This window comes from Parambassis ranga, chromosome 17, assembly GCF_900634625.1.
Source record: "Parambassis ranga chromosome 17, fParRan2.1, whole genome shotgun sequence".
NCBI lineage: Eukaryota > Metazoa > Chordata > Actinopteri > Ambassidae > Parambassis > Parambassis ranga.
This window is the reverse complement of record NC_041037.1, coordinates 21,310,904-21,335,681: the sequence shown is the minus strand read 5'-3', so window position 1 is coordinate 21,335,681 and position 24,778 is coordinate 21,310,904. Positions and strand designations below refer to the sequence as shown.

General features: G+C 49.2%; 1 protein-coding gene across 1 annotated transcript in view; it reads left to right on the top strand.

The window, feature by feature from the left end:
* The window catches only part of kcnq3 (potassium voltage-gated channel, KQT-like subfamily, member 3), a 47,107-nt gene that overhangs the window by 448 nt on the left and 21,881 nt on the right, over nt 1-24,778 (top strand). The window lies entirely within an intron of this gene.

Genomic DNA, 24,778 nt, shown 5'->3' with positions numbered 1-24,778 from the left:
TGATTAAAATGTGTGTGTGTGTGTGTGTTAATGAAGACACCTCACACTGTTTCCTGCTGGCTGAGAGCGCCAACAAACTTTTTTTAAGACTCAAAGTTACATAAGTGGAGCTGCAGCAGATGGTGTGTGTGTGTCTGTGTGATTGATCATTGGGTCTTTAAAACATCAGGAAATAAACGAAATGTCCAAAACTGAAAGACATTGAGCTGACGGTGTCCTGACAGCTCCAACTACTAATGATTAATCGATGTTCCTGTCGATCAGCTGAGCAGCTCCTGTCAGAGGATCGATCAGCTGCTTTGTGAGGAGTTTGTGATTTTCTGCTGTGTTTGTTGGAGGTGGAAGCTATAAATGATCAGCAGGTCTCAGTTTACATAACAGAGCTGGAGGTGTGTGTGTTTCAGAAGTGTGTGTGTGCTCAGATGTGTTGGCTGAGTTGATTGGACAGTTGTGTATGTATGTATGTGTGTGTGTGTGTTTAGTGTACATATGATTGAGATGTCATAAAACATGACATGATTGGGCCGTTGTGTGTGTCTGTGTTGTCTATCTTTGTGTGTGTTGTGTGTGTGTGTTGTGTTTCTGATTGGACAGTGTGTGTGTGTGTGTGTGTGTGTCTGATTGGACAGTGTGTGTGTGTGTGTGTGTGTGTGTCTGATTGGACAGTGTGTGTGTGTGTGTGTGTGTTTGTGTCTGATTGGACAGTGTGTTTGTGTGTGTGTGTGTGTCTGATTGGACAGTGTGTGTGTGTGTGTGTGTGTGTCTGATTGGACAGTGTGTGTGTGTGTGTGTGTGTGTGTGTTTGTGTCTGATTGGACAGTGTGTTTGTGTGTGTGTGTGTTTGTGTCTGACCGGAAACCCCTCCATCCTAAGTCTGACGTTGTGTGTCTGAAACTTTTCTGCTGTGATTTTTGTCCACCTGCCAAATCGACATTCGACACCAGCAGGCAGGAAAACACCTTTGTGTGTGTGTGTGTGTTTATTCTTGCTGCCTCTCTGTTGTTGTAAATGCTGGTTGTGTAGCTGAGGCATCAGGCCGTTGTGTGTCGTTGTATGTGATCAGGTGGTTTTTGGGTTTAATGCAGGCTCACTGTGTGTCCTGCCTGACAGGCAGAGCTGAGGGCACTGTACCCCTGCTTCCTGACAGTTTGTGTTTGCTGCTCTCGACTTCGAGGAAACACTCTGCGATCACACGCGCCTGACTCACCGCGCGTCTCGTGCTCTGCTGGCAGCGTTTTTTCCTGCAACACAACATATGCAACTTCCAATATGGCCGCTCCATATGAGCTGCTGGTGGCGGAGCAGGAAGTGACATGTGAGAAGGAGGTGGAGGGAGAACTGCTGCTGCTTGGTTTGGTGTGAACTCATCTGAGAAGGAGGTGTGATAGGGGGTCACATGAGGTCACACTTAACTGGAACCAGTTTTTAAAATCTGGTCCCCAACACAACACATGATGTTTCTGAGGCGGTTTGAATCCACCTCATGAGGCGTTTGAACGTGGAGCTCTGGGACTGCACGGGCGGAGGAGACACATTCACTTTGTTTGTTTTGTTTGTACATTTCTGCTGCTGCAGCTTGACACCGCTGCTCGCTGGGTGCTCAGTGACTTGCTCGAGGGCACTTCATCGGTTCACTTTGACAGCAGGGAAGTATTACTGTCAGCCCTCACCCACAGATTCTGATGCAAAGGCTCTTCACTGTGACATGTATAGGAAGGAGAGTGGGACGTGGATTAAAGAGCAGAAGCAGATGGGTGGCCCGCGATAAAGACGCGTGAAGAGGTGGAGGCTCTGCTGTGCTGTCAGGGAAGCAAACACACATTAATTCAGGCAGCTGCAGGTTGAATCCACAGGTTTAACTCTGACTGTTTCCAGGTCAAAGGTCAGCAGGGATGCTGAGGAAGTGCTGTCACTTCTGTTTGTGTTTCAGCCTGTTGGCTCATAGAGGCTTTTCTGCTTTGTTACGTTTCCTCTGCACACATGCTAACTTGCTAACTGCTACATGGTACCAGTTTTTGGGGGGCGGGACTTGTCACCCCAGACCTCTCAGAACCTAAGCTTTGATATTTATGCGTCTACCCACAGGATCCTAAACTGTTGTTTTGAGGGGTGGTGGAGGCCACGTCATCAGAGTCCACCTGAACTCATGGTTAATCCACACATGGTTGCTGCAGTGTGTGTGTGTGTGTGTGTGTGTGTGTGTGTGTTAAAAGTCTCCTTCCTCTAAAGCGAAATGTGCTCACATGAGCTCTCAATCCAGCTCTGCATCATCATCACTTTACATCTTAAAGCATCAGCTCATCACGCGCCGCGCCCTGGATGCTGTTTCTTTCAAACCTCGGTCATTTCCGCATGTGCGCCCCCTGGAGGCGGCGCTGTGAGGGAATTTTAGGCTTGTGGTTGTTGCTGCCATTACAAGACTCAAGCATCCAAATTTTGGTTTCCATAACGACACAGAGTGAAACCAGATCCAGAGTGGAGGCTGAGAGTTGGGCGAGCGACTGTGTGCGTGTGTGAAAGCAGAGAGAGAGAGAGAGATAAACAGAGAAACATGAGATGTTCGACATCAGCAGTTTCGGTGGTGATCCTTGGCCTCATCCAGATGAGCCTGACAGGAGCGCCGCTTCCCAGAATGCACGTCTGTATGAATTCCATCGCTCACTCGCTCTCTGTGGTACCCGTGCGGCGCTCTCTCTCCCCCCTCCCTCACTGGTCCTGATGCTGTTTTAGCAGCAGCGGTGGGTGTGAAGCAGTCAGATGATGTGTTGGAGGGCCTCAGGCTCAGAAAGCCTTCGATAACCGCGTCCAATCTGCATCAGCGTCCTGCTGACTGTTCACATTACCTGCACTGTTTCATGTGGAGGCGTTCACTGTCAGCAGATAAAGCAGGATTTTTTAATGAGTCAGACCCAAACATAAACAAAGAGAGTCACTTAATTCAGCCTCATTATGAGCCTCCCTCTGCGGAGGAGGATGTTTACCAGCAGCACGGTTTCCTAATGCACTCTGTGGTTGTGGTCATTTAGCGTAATGACATTTATCTGCTGCCAGCGCTCGTTCGGCAGGGGGCAGAGCCACCCATTACCCCGGAGCTTCATCTGATATGAGGAGGAAATCTGGAGATCCAGTCAGAGTCCGAGCCCGCTGCTGCCTCAGTGTGCTGATCCGTCATAGGGTCCACAACACCAAACGTCAAAATCTAAAAAACCATACGCCTCACAGTTTGATCGTTTTTGTCTTCCTGCTGAATCGGTGAAGGTGATTGGCTGGATGGTTCCTCTGCTCTGCTGGGACCCTCCGTCCTCCCTGATGGACGGACAGAAAACGACCAGCTGTCAGAAAGCACTTACTGCTGCAGAAAGCCCTTTATGATCGGGAGGTCGTCACCGACATAATGAAGGTGTTAACGCAGCCTGAGACCGGTCCCAGGAGGACTCTAGGTTTATAACAGCCAATCAGCGGCTGGATTAGTCTTTGAGCTGCAGAGAGTAGCGAGTGTCAGAAGGTTCAAGGAGGACACAGCTTTTCAAAATACAGTGCTAGTTTTCATTATGTTGTTTAGTCATTTTGTTTTTTTTTCAGTCATTCCAGCTGTGATTGTGTATATTTTAGTCGGTTTGTCTTCTTTGTCGTCCTTCCAGCGCTCTGCTGGTTGTTGGTGTCACTTTGTGTGTCTCCTTTCAGCGATTGTGTGTCCTTATTTGGTGGTTTTGTGTTTGGTTTTGTTGGATTAGCACTTCTTTGTGGTCGTCCGTCATGTCAGAGCCACCTCGGGGGTCTGGCCCTGGCCTCGGTGCATCACAGCTGATGTAACGGCTCATTAATCTGGGCGTCCTAATGTTTTGGTTCATCAGAGTAAATCAGAGTCTGTGCAGGAATGGTCACATGATGCACTACCATGTTTGAGCCGCGCCTCATCAGAGATTCAGCCTCGCACCCAGAGCAGAGCTGGTTCTCAGTACTGGCTCTGAGGTCAGCCCCGGTCAGTCCAGGACACAGGCGGCGTGATGTTTGTGGCGCCACAAGGCTCCAGCTTCCCCCGCTGGATGATCGATGCCTTCAGGTTTCATTTACATCAGGTTGAGCAGCAGGATGCTTAAAGCTTCAGGTAGGACTGGCTGAGCTGCAGGAAGCGCTTCATAGGTTCAGAAACACAGGTGCACTCACAGCTTTCATGTAGTTTCTGGTTCACGTCTGCTACAGGAACCGTTTGGGTCTCTGTATTTGCAAGTTTCAGAGAGATGGTGAGGCAGAGCACCCACTCCTCCAGATTGTAACTGTCAGCTCATGCGGACCAATCAGAATCCTGAACCTGTCTGGCAGCAGCTGCCTGCTTAATGTGGACGTTTATTCAGCGGGTTGAATCCACAGGTTTAAGCCTGAATGTTTCCAGGTCAGAGGTCAGGAGAAACGTTCCTCTGACGTGCTGACAGTCTGACTGATAACACAGGTGATTGAAATTTTGTCCAGCAGTGATTCTTCTTCCTCTCAGGGGGTTTTATTATCAGGACTTGTGGAGTTCATGGAGCCCCGGAGGAGGTTTCAGAGAGTCGCTGACAAAACGAGGAAGAGTTTCATCTCAGAGGAGTGAAGAGAGGACGGAGAGGGCTTATAGAGAGGAGCAGCAGGTTGATCCAGGCCGTAAACAGACATGTTTGGGGTTTTCTCTCTTTTGTTTGTTAAATTCTAAATTATTACATTAATTCGGCTTTAATTATAAAACACTCATTAAAGTGTCGGACAGCTGTTTGCACTGAGAACTGCTTCCAGACCCGAGCAAACGAGCAGAGATGTGATCCCTCACAGTGATTTGTAGCGCTTTAGCAGGTGGCTAACGATGATTTCTCCGCTCATTTGTCTCCGAGGCGATGGCGATGGATGCTGGGAAACAGTAATAAGTGGTTTCAGCCGTCGCAGCGGAGGCATTACTCAGTTTTATTGTTATGATCCTGGCGCAGGACTTTTGGGTTTTGCAGGATAATTAACACGAGTGTGGATGGATGATGTTACAAGCGGGCTCTGACCCTCAGTGTTGGCGTGCTTCCAGCACAAACACGCATCATAATACCATCAGAGGGGGATGAATGACGGCGCTTAGTGGCTGCAGGGGCCGACAGATGCTGACCTGCAGACTGAGCTGACGTTCATGGAGCATCACATTAAAACGTTCTGTGAAGTTTAGTTTTTAAAGGAACATTTCACCAACTCAGCCGTTAGAGAATGGGATGCTGCCCCTGATTGGCTGATAGCTCGCCTTGTTGACATCCTGAGCGGGCTGCAGAGAGCCGCTCTTTATGTGGTGTTCATCCAACAAACATCACGGCTGTGCGTAACCTTTCAGTCATTGCTCAGCTTTTACAGTCAGTTTGCATGTGTGTGGTTCTCATGTGTCTTGTTGTAGTCGTTCTTCCTGTGTGGTCTGTTTGTGGCCATTTTGCATGTGTTTGGCCCTTTAGCGTGTCTCCTTTTGTAATTGTGTGTCTTTTTCTGGTCATTTTGCATTTTAACGAGTGTTGTGTGTCTCTTTCCAGAGATGTGTTTCTTTTTTTAGCTGTTTTTTTCCACATCTTTAGAGTAATTCTGCATCTTTGTGAGGTCTTGTGGTCATTTTGTATATTTTTTGTAATGTTGTGTTGCTACATTTTCACCTTTTTTGATTGGTTTGTTTTTTTTAATCAATATGTGTATGTCAGTATTGTTTTAAACTATGTTTTTGTCTCTTTCTGCTAATTCTGCATCTAATTCAAGTGTTTCTGTCCCAGATCACGTTGAATCTTTTGATGTCCTTTTGTGTGTCTGTTGGCGCTCTGCTTGTTTGTGTGTCTTTGTGGTTGTGCTGCGTGCTTTCCTGGTCGTTTTATGACTCTTGTCAGACACCGTAGGCCCCTGAGCCTGTGTGGCATCACGTCATTGTTCAAGTGTAGTTTTTAGTCATTCTGCTGTGATGTGTGGTTGTGAGTACACACACACACACACACACACACACAGCCTCACTGATCACTGGTGAGTACTCCTACCATCACTGACTGGTTAATGTGATACCTGATACACACACACACACACTCATGCACACAGACCGGATCGATGGCTGCAGGTGGAGCAGTCGGACCCTGAGGAGGATGATCTTACGGGGAGGAGAAAGCAGATCTGGCCTTTGTAAAGGGAACCCCCCCCCCTCTGCAATCCCACAGTCCCTTTCTGTGCTGCTGAACATCAAACCTCAGCCTGCTGTCATTGTGTGTGTGTGTGTGTGTTTGCATGGCCTACATGCTCTAAGTCAGTCTGGGAGGAGTTGTTGGGGGGAGGTGGGGGGAGGATCAGAGCAGTGGGGGGAGTCGGGGTGAGACAATCGTTACCGTCTGAAATTTCAGTCCGGGCTGAATCTGCCGTGTCAGTGATTTTCACCCAGTCCACCGGCCGCGTCTACTTCCTGTAACACAAAATAACCTGCTCGCACACTGTCTGTGTCTGTGGCTCTGTCTGTGCTGCGTCTGTCTCTTTTGGGGGTCATGAGGTCTGGATCCAGCTCTCCTCTGTCCATGTGTGGTCTAAAGCTGTCCTGTCAAATGGTGGTGGACGCTGCAGACAGAGTCCAGCAGCCCGGTGTGTCGGTGAGGAGAATCATTTGTGGTAGATGTGATAAACTGCACAGGCTGGAGACAATGGCCAACCCTCTCCTCCACCTCGACTCCCAGTGAAGCCTGGGATGAGTCAGAGCCTCGGTGGATTGAGAGCAGCAGATCTGCTCAGTGTGTGTGTGTGTGTGTGTGTGTGTGTGCTTGGTGGACAGATTTAGCTTACAAAGGGGAGTCATCGCTCAGTGTGTGTGTGTGGCACACTAACAGTAACAAATGGTCTACGGGAGCTGTGTGTTTTACACCCTCATCTGACTCACCAAGTTAGACATAGATCTGCAGACAGGGGGCGCTGTATACAGTGTTTACTTTGTTTACGTTTACGTACAATTAACATGAAATAAGATAAAATACGGTCAAGTAAACAAGGTAAACAATGTAATCTAAGAGTAAAGCTATAAACTGACCTGACATTACAGACACAATGAACAGAACAGAACAGAGTGGTGGTTGTAATGGCAAACAGACCCTGATATGAACAGTGTAACAGGTACCACATGGATCGGTGAGGTGGTACTGGTGTGCAGGTAGTGCAAGATGGAAGTAGTCATCATTGTGCAGTGACTGGCCTTGTGTGTGAGCCCTGGCCTTGTGTGTGTGTGTTCTTTCTCTGAATTCTTTCATTCTGCTGAAGGAATTCGCTCAGAGTTTGTGACACTTCCTTTAAATAAATCAGGGTTCTAATAAGTGAATATCTGGGACCATATTTAAAGTGTTATGGAGGAGGAAGACGAGGCGCTGCTGCTGCCGTGTGTGTAGAAAATGGGTCAGGCGTGTTTGGGATGAGCAGACGCTTCAGGAGGCGGCGGCCATGTCTGACTGTGCTGTGAGCTTCATCAGCCAGCCGTGAAAATCAATGTGCAGGTAAAGAGCTGCTGATGGAGCATTCGAACGCCTCCGAGCCGGCAGGAAGTGTCAGAGTAGTCCACTCAGCGGGTGTGAAGCACTGACAGGAAATGTGAACAGATAAACAGGAATGACAATATTCAGATCAGCTGTAGTTCGCCTGCATCATGGCGGTCTGTCTGAGCCGACTCGTGCGTCTCCTCGGTGCCTCCTGGCGTCACTTTGCTGCAGAACAAACTGATTTGTGTCTCAGAAGCTCCTAAAATCTCAGACAGAACATTAGAATGTTTTATTCCTGCCGAGCGGCAGTAAAACTCTAACTTATCACCTCATTAAAGTCTCGGGTGCGTAGCTGCGGATTAGATCACGTCTCTCTGTTTGTGGCATCATTACTCTGCAGCTTCCTCTTCATTAGCCGATGATGGACAACTGGCTGCTCCAATCACAGAGTCTCCAGCAATTACAGCCAGCTCCATGCTAACCGTGTTAGCATCCTCCAGCTGGGACTACCTGTGTGTGTGTGTCTGTGTGTGTCTGTGTGTGTGTGTTTCAGGAGGAGGGCTTGACACAGTTTGTGTTGACAATGAATTTGCAGTTAATTAGCGGGTGCAGCTGTTTTTTAGTTGGAGTGTGTTGGTGCTCATTAGAGGGCTGACTTCCTGGTGTGGGAGTGTGTGTCTGTGTGCGCTGTTGTTCTGTTGTCGTCACAGCCCTGCTGCCATTTTTTCATAGCTGAGTCCCTGGATCCTTCACGGGTCATATTTTAGTGTGTTGTGTGTTGTGTGCCTTGTATCTCATGATTCATTGTGTTTGCTTTGACCTCAGAATTCATTGTGTCGGATCAGCCTTGTAGCGCCATCCTCAGGTCAAACACGTGGACATGTTTGAGTTCACTTTTTGACTTGTTTATTGTATCAGCACTCTTTCAGGTCAAAGACCTGACCTCATGTTCTAACCTCTAGCTCCCTGCACTGCTTCCTGTTGTGTGTGTGTGGGTCTTTTTTGTATTTCGAGTATTTACAGGTTAGAGGCTTCTAGAGTACTTGAATTAACATGAATTATGATTATAGACAAACAAAATATTAGATCCTGGCCACATCCTTTTAAGTGTGTGTGTGTGTGTGTGTGTCTGTGGTGTTAATGGCGTCCTCTCCCTGGAATCCATTTCGAAAAGTGGCGGTCTGCAGTTGGAATCAGGCGGTAGTTAACCAGGCCGGCTTTAAAAGCCTCCTGAGTTTGAGGCTGGTTGGGGAGAAGTTTCTTTTTCACATCGGAGTTGCATCAGGCAGGAGGCTGCCTTCAGTTACATCACATGAACTTTAAATGAGACCAAAACGTGAATTTTGAATCCAGCCACACTGAGCCTGCTGTGTCCTGGCGTCCCACAGCTGTGTCCCCTCCAGGCTGTCTCCAGGAGGGACCTCATGGAGGTAATAAAAACATAGAGCTCCATATTTTCAGGTGTTTGACACGACCAGTTGCGCCCACCTGTGGTCACATCCATGTAGTGCCTGTCGCATCTCTTTGTAGTGTATGGCTCCTCGCTGTGGTGCTGCTATGAAGTTAACTACCTAAAACTGCAGTTCCACAGATGGCCACCCGAGGGCTGACCAAAGCGAGTCCCTCCTCATAGGCCTCTCTGTTAAAATGTCCAACCTTACAGCATGTTGATGAAGAATCTCAGTCATCCAGGTCATAATCTGTAGAGAAGACTGAAGCAAAGCATCTGGACTTGTAGAGTTTTCTTGAAGACCTTACAGCAGAAACCAGCATGTTGACAGCCTGGGACAAAGGTGTGTCCACTTCGTGTCTCTGGGAGGACGGGTCAGGTGGTGTGTCCACTTCCCGTCTCTGGGAGGACGGGCCAGGTGATGTGTCCACTTCCCGTCTCTGGGAGCACGGGTCAGGTGGTGTGTCCACTTCGTGTCTCTGGGAAGACGGGTCAGGTGGTGTGTTTGGGTTCTGTCTCTGGGAGGACGGGTCAGGTGGTGTGTTTGGGTTCTGTCTCTGGGAGGACGGGTCAGGTGGTGTGTTTGGGTTCTGTCTCTGGGAGGACGGGGTCAGGTGGTGTGTTTGGGTTCTGTCTCTGGGAGGACGGGTCAGGTGGTGTGTTTTGGTTCTGTCTCTGGGAAGACGGGTCAGGTGGTGTGTTTGGGTTCTGTCTCTGGGAAGACGGGTCAGGTGGTGTGTCCACTTCGTGTCTCTGGGAAGACGGGTCAGGTGGTCTGTTTGGGTTCTGTCTCTGGGAGGACGGGGTCAGGTGGTGTGTTTGGGTTCTGTCTCTGGGAAGACGGGTCAGGTGGTCTGTTTGGGTTCTGTCTCTGGGAGGACGGGGTCAGGTGGTGTGTTTGGGTTCTGTCTCTGGGAGGACGGGTCAGGTGGTGTGTTTGGGTTCTGTCTCTGGGAGGAGGGGGTCAGGTGGTGTGTTTGGGTTCTGTCTCTGGGAGGACGGGTCAGGTGGTGTGTTTGGGTTCTGTCTCTGGGAGGACGGGGTCAGGTGGTGTGTTTGGGTTCTGATGGGCAGTTTTGGGGTTTTACAGCAGCAGTGAGTGGGTGAAGCATCAGATTGCTGCTGACGGAGCACTCAGTGCAGTGTGAGCTACGCCCTCATCATTTATTCATGCTTTGTTTTGCACCAGGAACCATTTGTTCGCCCCCACCCACCTCTCTCTGCCCCCCCCCCCCCCCCCCCCCCCCCCCCCCCCCCCCCCCCCCCCCTGCTCTCTCAGGACCATAATGGAGCTTCGCTCCGATTCCACAGAGGCTCCCACTGAGACTCTAAAGCTTCCTGAGCGCCGGCCATGAGCCCTCGGCTGATTGGCTGTGCCAGGCGGTTAGGTCCTGGCTCGCATGGTCTGTTTTGGCGGAGAGGAGGTGGAAGCAGCTCTGTGTGTTTGCAGAAGGTTTTTGTTGTTTTTCCGTCGGGTCTGGAGAGAGATGAGAGTCATCAGATCTGAAACATTCACAATGTATCCACCTGTGACTACAGCCTGGCTGGACGTCCACCTGTGACTACAGCCTGGCTGGACGTCCATCTGTGACGTCCTCTGAGGCCGTCTGAAGCTCAGGGTCCGGCTGACGCCATCGTGGAGTCAGTTTCAGACCTGTTCCTTCTGCACGGTGCTCGGACTGCACACGCCCACCCTGCTGCCTGGAATGTGTCTTGATAGCAATTTTAAAAACGTCTTTTCATTAAGAAGACATTAGGGCTTGAAGGGAGCTGAAGGTGCTGACCAGACCTGACAAACTCTGCTAATTAGCCTTCATCATGTGACTCATCAGAGTGCAGCACAGATCCAGGGAAGTCCAGAGTTCCTTTCACACCGCTGCCAGCTCTTTGTGTACTCACAGTGTGGATGTTTGCAGACATTAGGTCAGTGATTAAATAGGCCTCATTTGAATTTGAATCGCTGCATAAGAACACCTGCTTTATTACCCTGATTCAAAGGAGCTGGTGTTTGTTTGTTGTTGCAGAGAACTCGAACTTTTTTAAAGGCATCAACAGACTGCTAACTTCACAGCTAGCCTAGCCCCATTTACACAGCTATCCTCACAGCTACACCTGTACAAAGACAGCGAACTACACAGCTGATACGAGAAGAGAAGAGAAGAGAAGACTTTATTAAGTACAGTACACAGTATGAGCACAATTATTTCTCCCTACAGAAAGGGGAGGAGTTATACAGTCTGATGGCCACTGGCAGGAAGGACCTCCTGTGGCGTTCTGTGCTGCTCCTCGTAGTCTCAGTCTACCGCTGAATGTGCTCCTGTAGGACAGCAGGGTGTCGTGCAGGGGGTGAGACGTGTTGTTACAAATACTGAGGAGTTACTTCAGCATCCTCCTCTCCGTCACCTCCACTACAGACTCCAGCTCCACTCCCAGCACCGAGCCAGCCTTCCTAATGAGCTTGTTGAGTCTGTTGGTGTCGGCCGTCTTCATCCTGCTGCCCCAGCACACTACAGCGCAGAAGATGACGCTGGAGACCACCGAGTGGTAAAACATCTGCAGCATGGTCTGGCAGATGTTAAAGGACCTGAGTCTCCTCAGTAGATACAGGCGACTCTGTCCCTTCCTGTATATTGCCTCTGCGTTTGTGGACCAGTCCAGTTTGTGGTCAATGTGGACACCCAGGTATTTGTAGCTGTCCACAATGTCCACATTGGTACCTCTGATGCTAACCGGGTTTGGGAGTGTCTGGTGCTTCCTGAAGTCCACCACCAGCTCTCTTGTCTTTGTGACATTCAGCTGCAGGTGGTTCTGTCCGCACCACTCCACAAAGCTGTCCACCACACTCATATACTCCACCTCCCGACCTCTGCTGGTACAGCCCACAATGGCAGAGTCATCCGAGAACTTCTGCAGGTGGCAGGACTGTGAGCGGTGTCTGAAGTCCGATGTATAGAATGTGAACAGGAATGGAGACAGTACTGTGCCCTGGGGTGCCCCCGTGCTGCTCACTATCGTGTCCACTTATAATATAACACCATTAAAAGTAAATACACAGCTAAACTATAGCTAAAGCCTCAAAAAGACTAACTGTGGAGCTGATATATCACTTAGCTAGCTGCTAGGATCCACAGCTAGCCTCAGCTTTTCCTTTGTAGCTTTGATGAACGGATGTTTGTTCACAGTACACTTGATGGCTGATGTTCCTGCCGTTAAACGATTGCTATGAGAAGTTATTATACGTTGTTGTGGAGGTGTCAGTGTTTCACTGGGTCACCGGAAGGTGAGCTGTTGGACAGGAGGTGTCGTGTTAGCACGGAACCAGGGATCATAACTGTATCAGCAGAAGCACGGAGGGTACATCCTCTAATGTTTAACACATATTGAAGCCAAATCGCTGGCAAAGATGCCGGCCCACGTGCGGGGTTTGAAGGGCGGGAGAGGACACAGCAGGGGGCGGTGGCTCAGGGATCTGAGGGACTGCTGACTCGAGGAGGTGGATTTTTCAGTCCTGTATGTTTGTAGAGGGCAACAGAGCCGAGTCTGATCAGCTGCAGTCACAGCGATGTACAGCGGGGGTCAGGAGGAGCTGACCATCATGGAGCACGAAGCTGTCGCTGCCATCAACATTCTCACCTCTTAAAACAAACACATGAAAAAACCTTCACACTGAAAACAGCAGAATGGAGAGAGGAGCCATCGCCTCCTCTGGGCCTCCTCCTGATGGGGTGCTTGCTGCCGTCTTGGAGATGATGGATGAGGAGCTCCGGATGAGACGAGGCTGATGACTCCTCCATCTCCGTAGCCTTTAAGGGATAATTTAAGGGATAATTAGATCTGGAAAACATTTGGGCTCTGGGACGTGCAGATGTCTTTTTCTTACTCGCATAATGGAATCTGCAGAACAGATGGCACTGAGCATTTAGTCTGAGGAGGACCACACCCAGAGCCAAAGACCTCCAGTACCACAGGGGCAAACAGATCTGAAGAACATGTCTGTATATCTGAAATATCACAAACACCACGCACATGTTTGCAGTCTACCTTTGAGCTCATATAATCTCAGTGTGACGAGCTGCTCTGTAGTAATCTGATTACTCCTGACTTTCAGCTGGAGGCTAATGTGATTTCAGGAAAATGACAAACCTGGTGTCTTGTGTCAGGTTTTAGGTAACTGGAGACAAAGTTTGCTACCTCTGAAGCTAACAGCAAGAGCTGTAAATAAACAGCTAACTATGCAGCTAATGTCACAGAAAGAGAGCGGGAAGGATAACTGCAGCTGTAGAGCGTCCAGAGGAAGAAAGCAGCTGCCAACAGAGAGCTAACATCATGGAGAGAAATAACCAGCCCTGAGAAAATAGCTAATGTAATAAAAGACAAAAAACACAGCTAATGTTTCACATCATCACTCCCCAGTAGTGAGACCAGAAATAAGCGGATCGCTCCCTGGTGGCTGGCTGCAGTATGGCTCGTATGAACGCTGCCTGCTCCATGTTAGTGAATGGGACATGGACCCAACAAAGCACACACAGTATCACAGAGGTGCTTTATGGTTGTTGGCTTGTTGTTTGTCACACTGGTCTGTGTTCAGATGCTCAGTGTTTTCAATACTTATTTATAATATTTAATACGTCTTTGATGAAGAGGAAGTAACGCTGTGATGAGCAGCTAATCGAGCGTCACCTCCCGATGATGGCGTCCAAGATGGCGTCTTTTTCCAACATGGCAGCGCCTGGAGAGGAGATGTTTGTGGGCGGAGCCACATTGTCCATCTGTACAGAGCTAATACTTGATCGATAGGAAAACAGAGCTGGATTTTATTGATCAGTTTTTAAGTGTAAATATGTTGTTATGTTAAACAGTTATACAGAAAAGAGGTGTTCTCTCACACTGCACAGGTAAAAGGCGATCAGTGTTTCAGCTTTGATCAAACTGATCAAACACATGATTATCCACCAATCAAAGAGCAGCCAGGGATTCCTCCTAAAGAGGAAGGCTGCAGCCTGTCAGACCTGTGTGTGTGTGTGTGTGTCTGTGAGTGTGTGTGTGTGTGTGTGTGTGTGAGTGTGTGTCTGTGTGTGTGTGTGTGTGTGTGTGTGTGTGTGAGTATGTGTGTGTGTGTGCGTGTGTGAGTGTGTGTGTGTGAGTGTGTGTGCGTGTGTGTGAGTATGTGTCTGTGTGTGTGTGTGTCTGTGTGTGTGTGTGGTGGGGTGCTCTGGGCATGTGCAGAGCCTGCTGACATTTCCCAGCCTGCCCAGGTTTGTGAATAATTGATCACAGACTTCACCTCTCTCAGTGTGTGTAGTCGCCCTCAAACGCTCCGTCAGCTGTCCGTCCGATCCCTGCTGTGGTCCGTCCATCACTCTTCTTAATGGGTTCATATCAGGAAGTTCTGAAGTTAACCCCTTAAATATATGAAATAATGTAATTTAGAAGCCATGCGGTAACATGCTGTCAGCACTTTTGTCTGTGAGACCTGAACCTTCCTGCAGAGCTTCCACATTTAACTGCACACAGCACACATAACCAGCAGGTGTCACGTGACCAGCAGGTGTCACGTGACCAGCAGGTGAGCTAGCAAAACCTCTGTGTGCGTGATAAGGTCATTTAGTTAAAAAGTTGTTCATTGTCGAGGCTTTTATTGTGAAATGTCTGCACAGGAAGTGAAGTGGACGTTAATTAAGCAGCTGATCATGAGAAAATAAAAAGCAGGTATTGATGGGAGTCATGGAGGCGTGATGATGAGCTGCTGCCTGGACGAACAGACCGCTGTGTGAATCCTCTCCGTGTGACTCTGCTCTTTTATCAGCGGCTGTCACCACTCGCTCACTTCCTGCCGCCAGCTGTCAGTCCTCTCCGCTCGCTTCTTTCTGCCTCCTCGGTTTGTTTGTTTCTCCCTCGCCTCCTCAGACTCCCACCTCTTCCTCCGCCCTCCTCCATCCTCCCTCGCCTCCTTATCGTTTCCTTCCAGTCCTCTCTTCCTCACTCTTGGTGTGTCTTCACAGTGGAAACGTGCCTCTGTGATCCTGCCGGCCTGTTTTCATGCTGCAGAGCGAAGACACACGCCTGATAGCACTAAACCACATATAACAGACTTCTATAGACACACAAGCTGTTAATTAACACACAAGCAAAAAAAAACAGTAGTCTTATTTAAGGTTTTGGTATATAAATAAATAAATAACTCCACTGAATCCACTGGTTGAGCATCTTATGTCCTGATAAAAGGCTTAAAATTCACTTGAATAAATAAACAGAGGCCTGTCAGTGTCACTGAGCACTGTGCTGGTGTGTGTGTGGAGGTGCAGTTCCTCTGGTGTGCACAGGAGGGCTGGCTCCAGGTGTGGGTCAGTCTCCATTAGACCTCCATGTTAACATTCTTGCGGTGTGATTGACAGGTGGGTGCTAACTCAGAATGCTAACCTCCGCTCCCCGCGAGCTCCACCTCTCTGTATTTGATGATGATGATGATGATGAAGTTTAGGTGGAGTCAGATGCTGCTAACATGGCGATGTCAGAGCTTCACACACAGACTCACAGCGTGTATGTTTGAGCAGAGACCAGGCTGTTTCTGCTGTAAGGCTCCAACATGGAGGCTCAGTGCGATCAGCTGACGTCTGATGTTTGGTTCAAATGAACAAAAACAGGTGAACAATGTCTGCTGGCTGGAAGAAGACGTGTGTGTGTGTGTGTGTGTGTGTGTGTGTGTGTGTGTGTGTCTGTGTGTGTGTGTCTGTGTATGTGTGAGTGAGTGTGTGTCTGTGTGTGTGTGTGTGTCTATGCGTGTGTGTGTGCCTGTGTGTGTGTGTGTGTCTCTGCGTGTGTGTGTGTCTGTGTGTGTCTCTGTGTGTGTGTGTGTGTCTCTGCGTGTGTGTGTGTGTCTGTGTGTGTCTCTGTGAGTGAGTGTGTGTGTCTGTGTGTGTCAGTCCTCTGTGATGTCACAGTAGCATGTTGTGTTGCAGCTTCAGTCCTTTGACTTGGTTTCTTTGAGCTGCAGCCTCTACCTGTGAGCGACAGATAACGTCGTCGTCATTCAGCGTTCACCCCCCCTCCCCCCTCCTTTAAACTCCCCACCAGCATCTGGACCGGTTGCACTGGTAACCAGGGGTAACCATGTGACCCGTTGCCACGGTAACCCCTCTGGATGGGCAGGTGGGGCGTCTGTTTTGCTCTCAGAGATGCTGCGTGTTTGTGCTGGAAGTTGTGAGGCTCTGCAGTGTTTTGTGTTGATGGCACAGCAGCGGCGGCGGTGGAGCCATCAAAGCAGGATGCTGATAGGAAGAGTGGAACGGCGAGGCATTCACACATTAAACACACAGAGCTGGAACCTCCGCTTCCCCCGCGACAACACCACCAGCATGCTTACTCCATCAATGGCGGTCTATATATAGCATGTTGGTGGCTGTGCTTGCTCAGATTAGTGTGTGTGTGTGTGTGTGTGTGTGTGTGCATTAGCTACAGCATGATGACACAGCCATGTACAACAAAGAGTCTCAGTTGCTAGGCAACCCCATCTAAAAACACTTGGCTCTCCAAAATATAGTATGTGTGCAGCAGCTGGAGGAGCCGAGTCCTGAGAGCAGCGATGGTCATGTTGACACGTCAGGTTCATTCACACAGCCTGAGGACATACAGTCACATGTATGTATTCTGTACATAAACATCCAACATGTATCACACAATGCTGCAAAATATGAAAACATTTGAGCTGTGGACAAAGTGAAGAATCTGATGTCTGTGGGGCGATAAGGACAGCGCGGCGTTTCTCACATCCAGACAGGAAAGAGTTAATCACTGTGTCACCGTGTGAGCGACCAAACACTAAACCTGCGTCTACAGCTGAGTGAAACACTACAGTTTATAGATCTGTAGCATGTAGAACTGCTGTTCCTTTTCCAAATGTATATCATATCTGTTGCATATAATAATTCCAGTTCACCGTATTTTCCGGACTATAAGTCGCCCTTTTTTCATCCTTTATGCGACTTATAGTCAGGTGCGACTTGTATATTAAAATATAGAACATGTTAGCGTGTGTCCTGACGTCCCATCACAGATATCATGGCAGCTGTTCTGTCCCTCTCCTGGTGGTTCTCTTCCACCTCCAGCTTGTCCACACTTTGCATTCCGAGCACAGGTGACGTGCACGTTCTCCATGTGAGGACTTGTTGAAATGTGCGTGTCTCACTCTCAGTGTGTGAGACTTTAGATCCCTGCAGCCATGAGGAAACATTCAAGAGGCAAGGTAAAAACGTAGTGATTTACATAGGCCCGTGGTCGCCGACAGAACAGACACCGCTCTGTGTTTATTACAGAGACGGCGTTTCACTGTATTTATTGCGGGAACCTGACTGTACAGAAAATCTAGTCTGTAACCTGTGACCCAAAAACTGACAAAATTTCAGAGCTCCCCCTACAGGTCTCACCGTCGGCTTTCAGGGGAGCTCGTGTTCTGTTTTTACGGTTTGTACCTTTAAAACTTCCAGGAGGACTGAGCCCAGAGCTGTGAGGTGCTTCTAGGATAACATTGAAAGAAATGTTCTTTGTGTGATAATCATGTCTGCCTTCGCTCATGATGGCGGTGCTGTCTGTACACAGACTTTATGTCGCAGTGAACACTGAGTCCGCCCAGCCTTGGTTGGCCTCCGAGCTTTTCGGCCTTGTGCAACCTTTCCAAAGAAACTTTTGCACTCCTGGTGTCGCTGTGAACTTTGTGGATCCGTCCTGCGATGACCTCTGCAGGTCGGTGGCAGGAGTTCAAGCCATTCTTTGCCTCAGAAAACCTTCCAGGTCTTCGCTGCACTGCAGCTGCAGCCAAGTTGAGTAATTAGTTGGTGGCAAATGACCTTGGTTAATTACATCTCTGAGCGCAGCGCAGCACAGAAAAGTGTCTGTCCGGAGCCTCAGAGTGCTGATGTGGCCTCACAGAAGTGGCTCTCCTAGTTAAAAATGGCTGCGGGCTGTATTTTGATGGACAGCAGGGAGGTCAGAGAGTCAGGGCTTTATTTTTAAACTTTGCTTCAAAGGAAGGAGTCACTGGTTGTGCAGTTTTGAGGCTTTTTTTAGCTCTGTGCTGATGAAGCAGCAGAACAGGGATATTATGGAATTATCAGAAAAAAACGATGCTCTGTGGAAAAACACCATGAAGGGAAAACAAAGGTCTGTGAGGAGGTGCAGAGTATTAAACCAGGAGAGTACAGGACAGAGGCGGCGTACGAGCGGGGAGTTAAATAATGAGGATATAAAAGAACGTTTCGACCTGCGGGTGAAGCTGGGTGGTGTCACTGAGGACGGTTTACTGACCTGAGGAATTTATTGGCAGGATGTAAGAAAAGTCTGCCTCCTTTTCTAACAATGTCCGACCGTAAAGTCCAGATGAATCTTAGGTAGGCTGAAAATGAGCAGAAAAACTGCAGTTCCTCTAGTGTCCACATGAGGGCTGGATTCAGAAGTGAGGCATTCCTCATACATGTTAAAATCATTGACAGTAAAACTCGACGAAGCTTCTGTGACATTCTGTGAAATGTGTGAGGCACCAGGACGCTCTGACCGTCGCCATGTTGGCCCCCAAAACTGCAAACACAACACAGAGGTGGAGCATGATGGCAGCCGGGCACACGGCATCACTCAGAGCTGTCACGACTAATCATTTTGTGTAACTTGAACTTTAAGTCCGTACAGCTGAGGGGACCTGATCGTTTTTTGGACCAGGCTGTAGACATGATTATTGCTGCTGTGATGGAGCCAGCCCCTAGAGGCTGCAGGGTGAACTGCAGCTCTTCATTGGCTTCATGTCTGAGCCCTGGAGGCTGCTGCTCGGCTTGTTACAGAGACATATGTAGAAACAGGTATTTTCAGTTCAGGGTTTTCCTGTGACCACATGTTGCTCTTTAGCTCAGACTGATACAAGCAGCATGTGTAGCAGCACCTACAAAGACCAAGATGAAAGCAGTGAGATCAGCGATTATGAAGCATGTTGTATGAAACATTATGATCCGCTGTCCTCCGTGCTCCGTCTGTCCTCTCGTCTGTCTCCTCCGTCCTGCTCACTCCTGATCAGCCTGTATTGATATCTGAGCCAGAACAAATGCTAATCTGCTGCTAGCGTCACGCTGAGTTCCCCCGAGGTTTTACTCTGCAAAGAAGAAGAAGTGTCCCAGATCGTGAATAATTTTATCTGATCTGAAACACTTTATCTGTGTCTGAAATATTTCCTTTAAATAGAAAACCAACACTGCTTAACCTCTGCACATGATAGTCATATATAACCTGCTTTTGACACATACATGGAATAAAGCAGTTTCCCCTGGGATCAATACAGTGTTTCTGATTCTGATAAAGATGATGAAGATGCTGTTATGGAGCCACAGGTGTATGTGTGTCTGTGTGTGTGTGTGTGGTTGTGTGTGTGGTTGTGTGTGTGTGTCTGTGTGTGTGTGGTTGTGTGTGTGTGTGTCTGTGTGTGTGTGTGTGTCTGTGTGTGTCTGTGTGTCTGTGTGTGTGTGTGTGTGTGTGTGTGTGTGTGTGTGGTTGTCTGTGTGTGTGTGGTTGTGTGTGTGTCTGTGTGTGTGGTTGTGTGTGTGTCTGTGTGTGTGTGTGTCTGTGTGTGTGGTTGTGTGTGTATGTGTGGTTGTGTGTGTCTGTGTGTGTGTGTGTGTGTCTGTGTGTGTGTGTGTGTGTCACAAGCTCTCCTTCTTCTTCTTCTTCTCTGGCGTGTCGTCTCAGCGCCCGCTGCTGCTCTGAAGGTCGTTGAAATGAACCTGGAGGATGGCCGCGCTCTCCGCTCGCCGTGTTTCAGACTGCACAGTCATTGCAGAGGGAGTCTGGGACTTTAAAGCTGCCAGAGCCTGACTCACTTTGCTATTTACAGCGCTGGCCGTCCATACATTTTCAGCTGGAGCTTCAGGTCCACAGAACATCCTGTGGACCTGCAGGTCTTAAAGCTGAATTAAAATAAGGCTGTCCTTCACCTGAGAGCTGTGATGAGCCGCAGCAGAGCCGCCGCTGACGTCTGCGACCTGTTGGTTGTATTGACTTCCTGTCGGCTTTATCTGCCGATGTCTGATGAATTGATCCACTGCAAGCTGATCCAGTCGGTTTGAAGTTCAGCTCTGAGTCCGAGTCTGAGGTCTACAGCAGTGGTCCCCAACCACCGGGCCGGGGACCGGTACCGGTCCGTGGGTCATTTGGTACCGGGCCGCACAGAAAGACTGAGCAAAAAATATATTATTCATTATCTGAGTCTGAAAGCTGTTTCATTTATAAATCGATCAGATTCATCCGCCTGTGCCTTTAAGCACCTGCCCAGACGCTGGTCTCGGTTTTTATTTTATATATTTTTTATATATTTATATTTTATATTTTTTTCTGTGCCAGTCCGTAAAAATATTGTTTTACATGATACCGGTCCGTGGTGCAAAAAAGGTTGGGGACCGCTGGTCTACAGCATGCAGACTGAACTGGGGATTTACTCACTTTTGCAGACAGCCTCCAGTGGCCACCAGAGGAACTGCAGCTTTGGCACTTTTCAGTGAAGCTGTTAGGAGGCGCCTGCCTGCAGGCGGCCATGTTGTCCTGTGTAATGTCTCAGTGTTCAGTGTGAGGCCGGCTCAAAAACACACACACACACACACACACACACTACAATAACACACACACACACACACTACAATAACACACACACAGCATTACAACAGAAACCACAGGAGCAGAGCTGCTGTGTAATGTTGTGGCTCCACCTGTTGCTCCTCGCGCTCATTGTGCAGCGGTTTCATCAGCCTGCAGGGGTTAAAACGCTCATTCACATTCAGGCGTGGTGACAAATGAATAGAACAGAGGTTACAGTGCTGCGATGCTCACACTACAGCACTGTGAGGCTGCACCGTGTGCTTTGTGTCTCTGCAGCCTTCAGTCCACTAATTACCGCACTTACTCCCCGTGATGCGAGCAGGTCTGTGCTCCAAAAATGACTGCATAACAGAGGGGGAGGGAGGAGGGGGAGCGGGATGATGGGCTGCCGTGTTTCAGTCGCCATGGAAACTAAAATGCCAAACGCACTGAGGGAAAGGCACCGTCAGGGTGGAGAGACGGAACCAGAAGACCAGCTGATGACGCCCCCTAGTGGTGGTAGTTATGACGACAGGAGAAAACACGGTGATGGTGGAGCCAAACAGTTGGCCGAGAGTGGAGGGAGGGGTGGAGGGAGGGGTCGACAAACCCGGAAACTGCCCATCTTTAAGTGTCTGCCCCCCCAGCAAGACCACTTCCTCTTTTGTTAAGCTGGAGTTAGGTGGAGCTGGAGTTAGGCGGAGCTGTAGTTAGGCGGAGCTGTAGGCGGAGCTGTAGTTAGGCGGAGGTGGAGTTAGATGGAGCTGGAGTTAGGCGGAGCTGGGGTTAGGTGGAGCTGTAGTTAAGCGGAGCTGTAGTTAGGTGGAGCTGGAGTTAGGCGGAGCTGGAGTTAGGCGGAGCTGTAGTTAAGCGGAGCTGTAGTTAGGTGGAGCTGTAGTTAAGTGGAGCTGTAGTTAGGTGGAGCTGGAGTTAGGCGGAGCTGGAGTTAGGCGGAGCTGGAGTTAAGCGGAGCTGTAGTTAAGCGGAGCTGTAGTTAGGTGGAGCTGTAGTTAGGTGGAGCTGGAGTTAGGTGGAGCTGTGCACTGTCGTGATGCTGATGGCCGGAGCTTAGGGATGTTGTGGGTGTTCTCCTGTGTGTGGTCAGCCTGTGTTGGTTGGTGTCGCGGGTGGTGAAGGAAAGCTGGTTTTTCCAGCACTTGGTGTGAGTCTGCGCTGTTTAGTTAGCATCATTCTCTGTGTGCAGGACGTCATGTTGCCATGGCGACAATGAGTTTGCTTTGGGCCACACCTTATGGATCCCTGTGTATTTTAGTGAAGCTGTGACACGGTGAGTCCTCCTCACTGTTTTAACGAGGCTGCTGCTCCGCAGACCCTGCAGACACACAAACAAGCCTGAAGAGTCTGAGCTGAACTTTTAGAGACTTTCAGTGCTGTTTTGTGTCTGAATCTGTCTGTCAGTGTTTGAAGTCCTCCTGTCTTGATTCAGCAGAGCCTCTCAGGGGATGGTGGCCCTGCGGGCTGCAGGAGCTCCTGAGCAACAGCTTTCATAGGACGAACAGCTGACACACGAATCTGTGTGAGTCTGTGTGAGTCTGTGAGTCTGTGTGAGTCTGTGTGAGTCTGTGAGTCTGTGTGAGTCTGTGTGAGTCTGTGTGTATCATGCATGTGTGGTGTTTTACTGTGAATCACTGTAGAAGGTTACAGCAGGTGTGTCTTTACACACACAGGGTGATGCTGCTCAGGACTGAGATCAGTTTCTTTGAAGCGCCTCTTTAAGCCCTGAGTGTAGTGCAGTGGATTTATGAGCAGATATGATCAGTGGATCAGCTGTGACCTGGACTCCCCTCAGTGTTCCCCTCCACTGTTATCAGCTTTAGTTCTGAAGCGCCTCCGCCGTATATCTCAATTCACCTCGATCCCCTAAAACAGATAGTTCCCCTCTCGTCACCTCAGGGACTCACTCAACCACAGAATCCATCTTCTCCCTCCGAGGCGTCGGTGATGAATTGGCTCAGCCGCTGAAGCGACTGCAGCACTGAGCCTGCAGGGACGCCGCAGGGTCACACGCCGATTCCCACTAATTTATGAGTCCTTGATAGTTCCAAACGTCAGTAAGAGCGAGGCGGGGCTCTGCGGGCCAGCACGTGAGCCTGTGTGCAGGTATCTGGACTCTGGACAGGTTCTTGTGTGTTGTAAGTGCAGACAGATCACAGCACTGTCGGCTCTGCAGCTGCTCCACTCATGGAGTGTGAGCACTGTCAAACATGGTTTGTCTCCGTGTGCGGAGGATCACCACACTGTAAAATTATATAATAATTAAAATTCAGATTCTGGCTTGTTTTTCAGATGTTTTTGGCAGATCTGTGTCTTTCTGTCAGATCCTCACAGTGGTTCTAATCCTCCTCTGTCACCCGGGGCGTTTCCAAGCTGTACTGCACATGTGCCCGGAGACGCCAGTCAAAACACAACACCCACTGACATTAGTCATCACTGCGGATCAATAGCTCTCCACTCCTACTGCTGCTGCTCTCAGTTTGGTTCAGATTCTGAAGGCTGCGTGAGGATCATTGCTCTGTTACTCTTTAATTGATTCCCCTCCTGCTCCGTCCTCATTGGTTGGCCCCTGCTCCCGCTCTGTGTGGTAAATTCGTCACTCGCGGAGCCTCAGCAGCACGTCTGCCCCGTCACCGCCAAGACTCTCAGTGGACAACAGGACTTGTGCATTAGGAGGGATGTTCACTCAGACAAGTCTGATGTGAGGCAGCCATGCAGTTAATGGACCGCAGACCTGCTCCAGCCTCCATACAGGCATGGAGACGTTTAAAAGCAGCTGAAGTGCTTTTGTAAAGCGAGGCCGGGTTCTGTCAGGGGGTCAGATTTCAGTCAGATTATCTGGACTCTGGTCCAAAAACAAAACAGCTGATGTGGAGCACACAGCGCCCAGATGTTCACGTGAAGGTTTCTGCGTGAAGCTGCTGGACTCTCATCAGACCACTGACCTGATGGGAGGTCGTCCTGGTAGACTGTGAAGGTCAGCAGCTGATCGACGTCAACCAATCAGATCACAGAGGAAGCACAAGAGGAGGACATTTGAAAGCTAGCCGGTAGCAGTTAGCATGTCTGTTGTGGTGACTGACAGCACCTCCTCACAGGAAGCTGATTTCTGGCTTTCGTTGCCTAGCAACACGCAGTGGGTACTGACTTTTTAAAGTCTCACGTTCAGTTTGTGGAGTCTGCTGCGTTCTTTAATTTAAAAAAAAAAGCCCAACCATGAATACGTCAGGCAGTAAAGGGTCCACCTGATGGTTACCATGGAAACGAGGTGGGGCGCACCTGCCGACTCCATCCAATCGTTCACTTGAAGCACTTTAACCCTGTACAGGACAGCCTCAGCCATCACTGAGGACTGTAACCCTTTACTGCCACCTGCTGTGATTCAGAGCCACATGTTGTCATCGGGATGTTTGGCTGCTCTGAATAAAAGCTTCAGGTCGTCAGCACCGCTGCTGCTGCTGATGTGTTCTGATGCTGCTGCATTTAAGCCTGCATCTGATTAGCCCAGTTTTTCAGAATGATCCGGTGCATTTTTATAAAGCTGCTTTGAAAACAGATGGATGATTGACAGGCAGAATGTAAACACATCTCATCTGGAAACCCGTGAACCATCAACCCCATTCAGTGAGGATGTCACTTCACTCTGCAGTCCTGTTGTGTCTGTTGTTGTTGTTTCAAACGTTCTTGGAGCTTTTGCGTCTCCTTTTCGTGCCATTTCCTGCTCTGGTGTTCCCATCACCGGCCACCAGGAGGCAGCAGGCGTTGTGTAGCTGCTGTACCTGTTTCCAGTGACCTGCCTGTGTTTACGGCCTGTCAGTTCACTGATGCTTCATAATGGCTTCCTGCTTCCACACAGAGCCATTGATTTACTTGAGGAACCTTTTAAAGGAGACGAAGCGCACCCTCAGGACAGGCACAGCGTCTAATTGGCCTTTTGAAGGCGGAGGGTAAAAATAGAAGTCACATAAAGGAGGTGATGAAAAGCAGCTCGCCGCGGTCGGCTGCTGTTAGCTGCTGTTTTGTTTGGGATTAAACGTGTGTAGTTAATCATCATCATTCTCTCTGTGAGAGCGGCTAATTAAAACCAGCTAAGGCAGAAGAGTCCGTGTCAGCGCCTGCTCCGGCACTGATGTGTCATGTGACCTCGTTTCTACACACCTGTTGTGGTTTTAGCTCATTAGCACGCTGGTTAGCTTGTAAAGGCTGTCAGACCGTTTGAAAACAAACA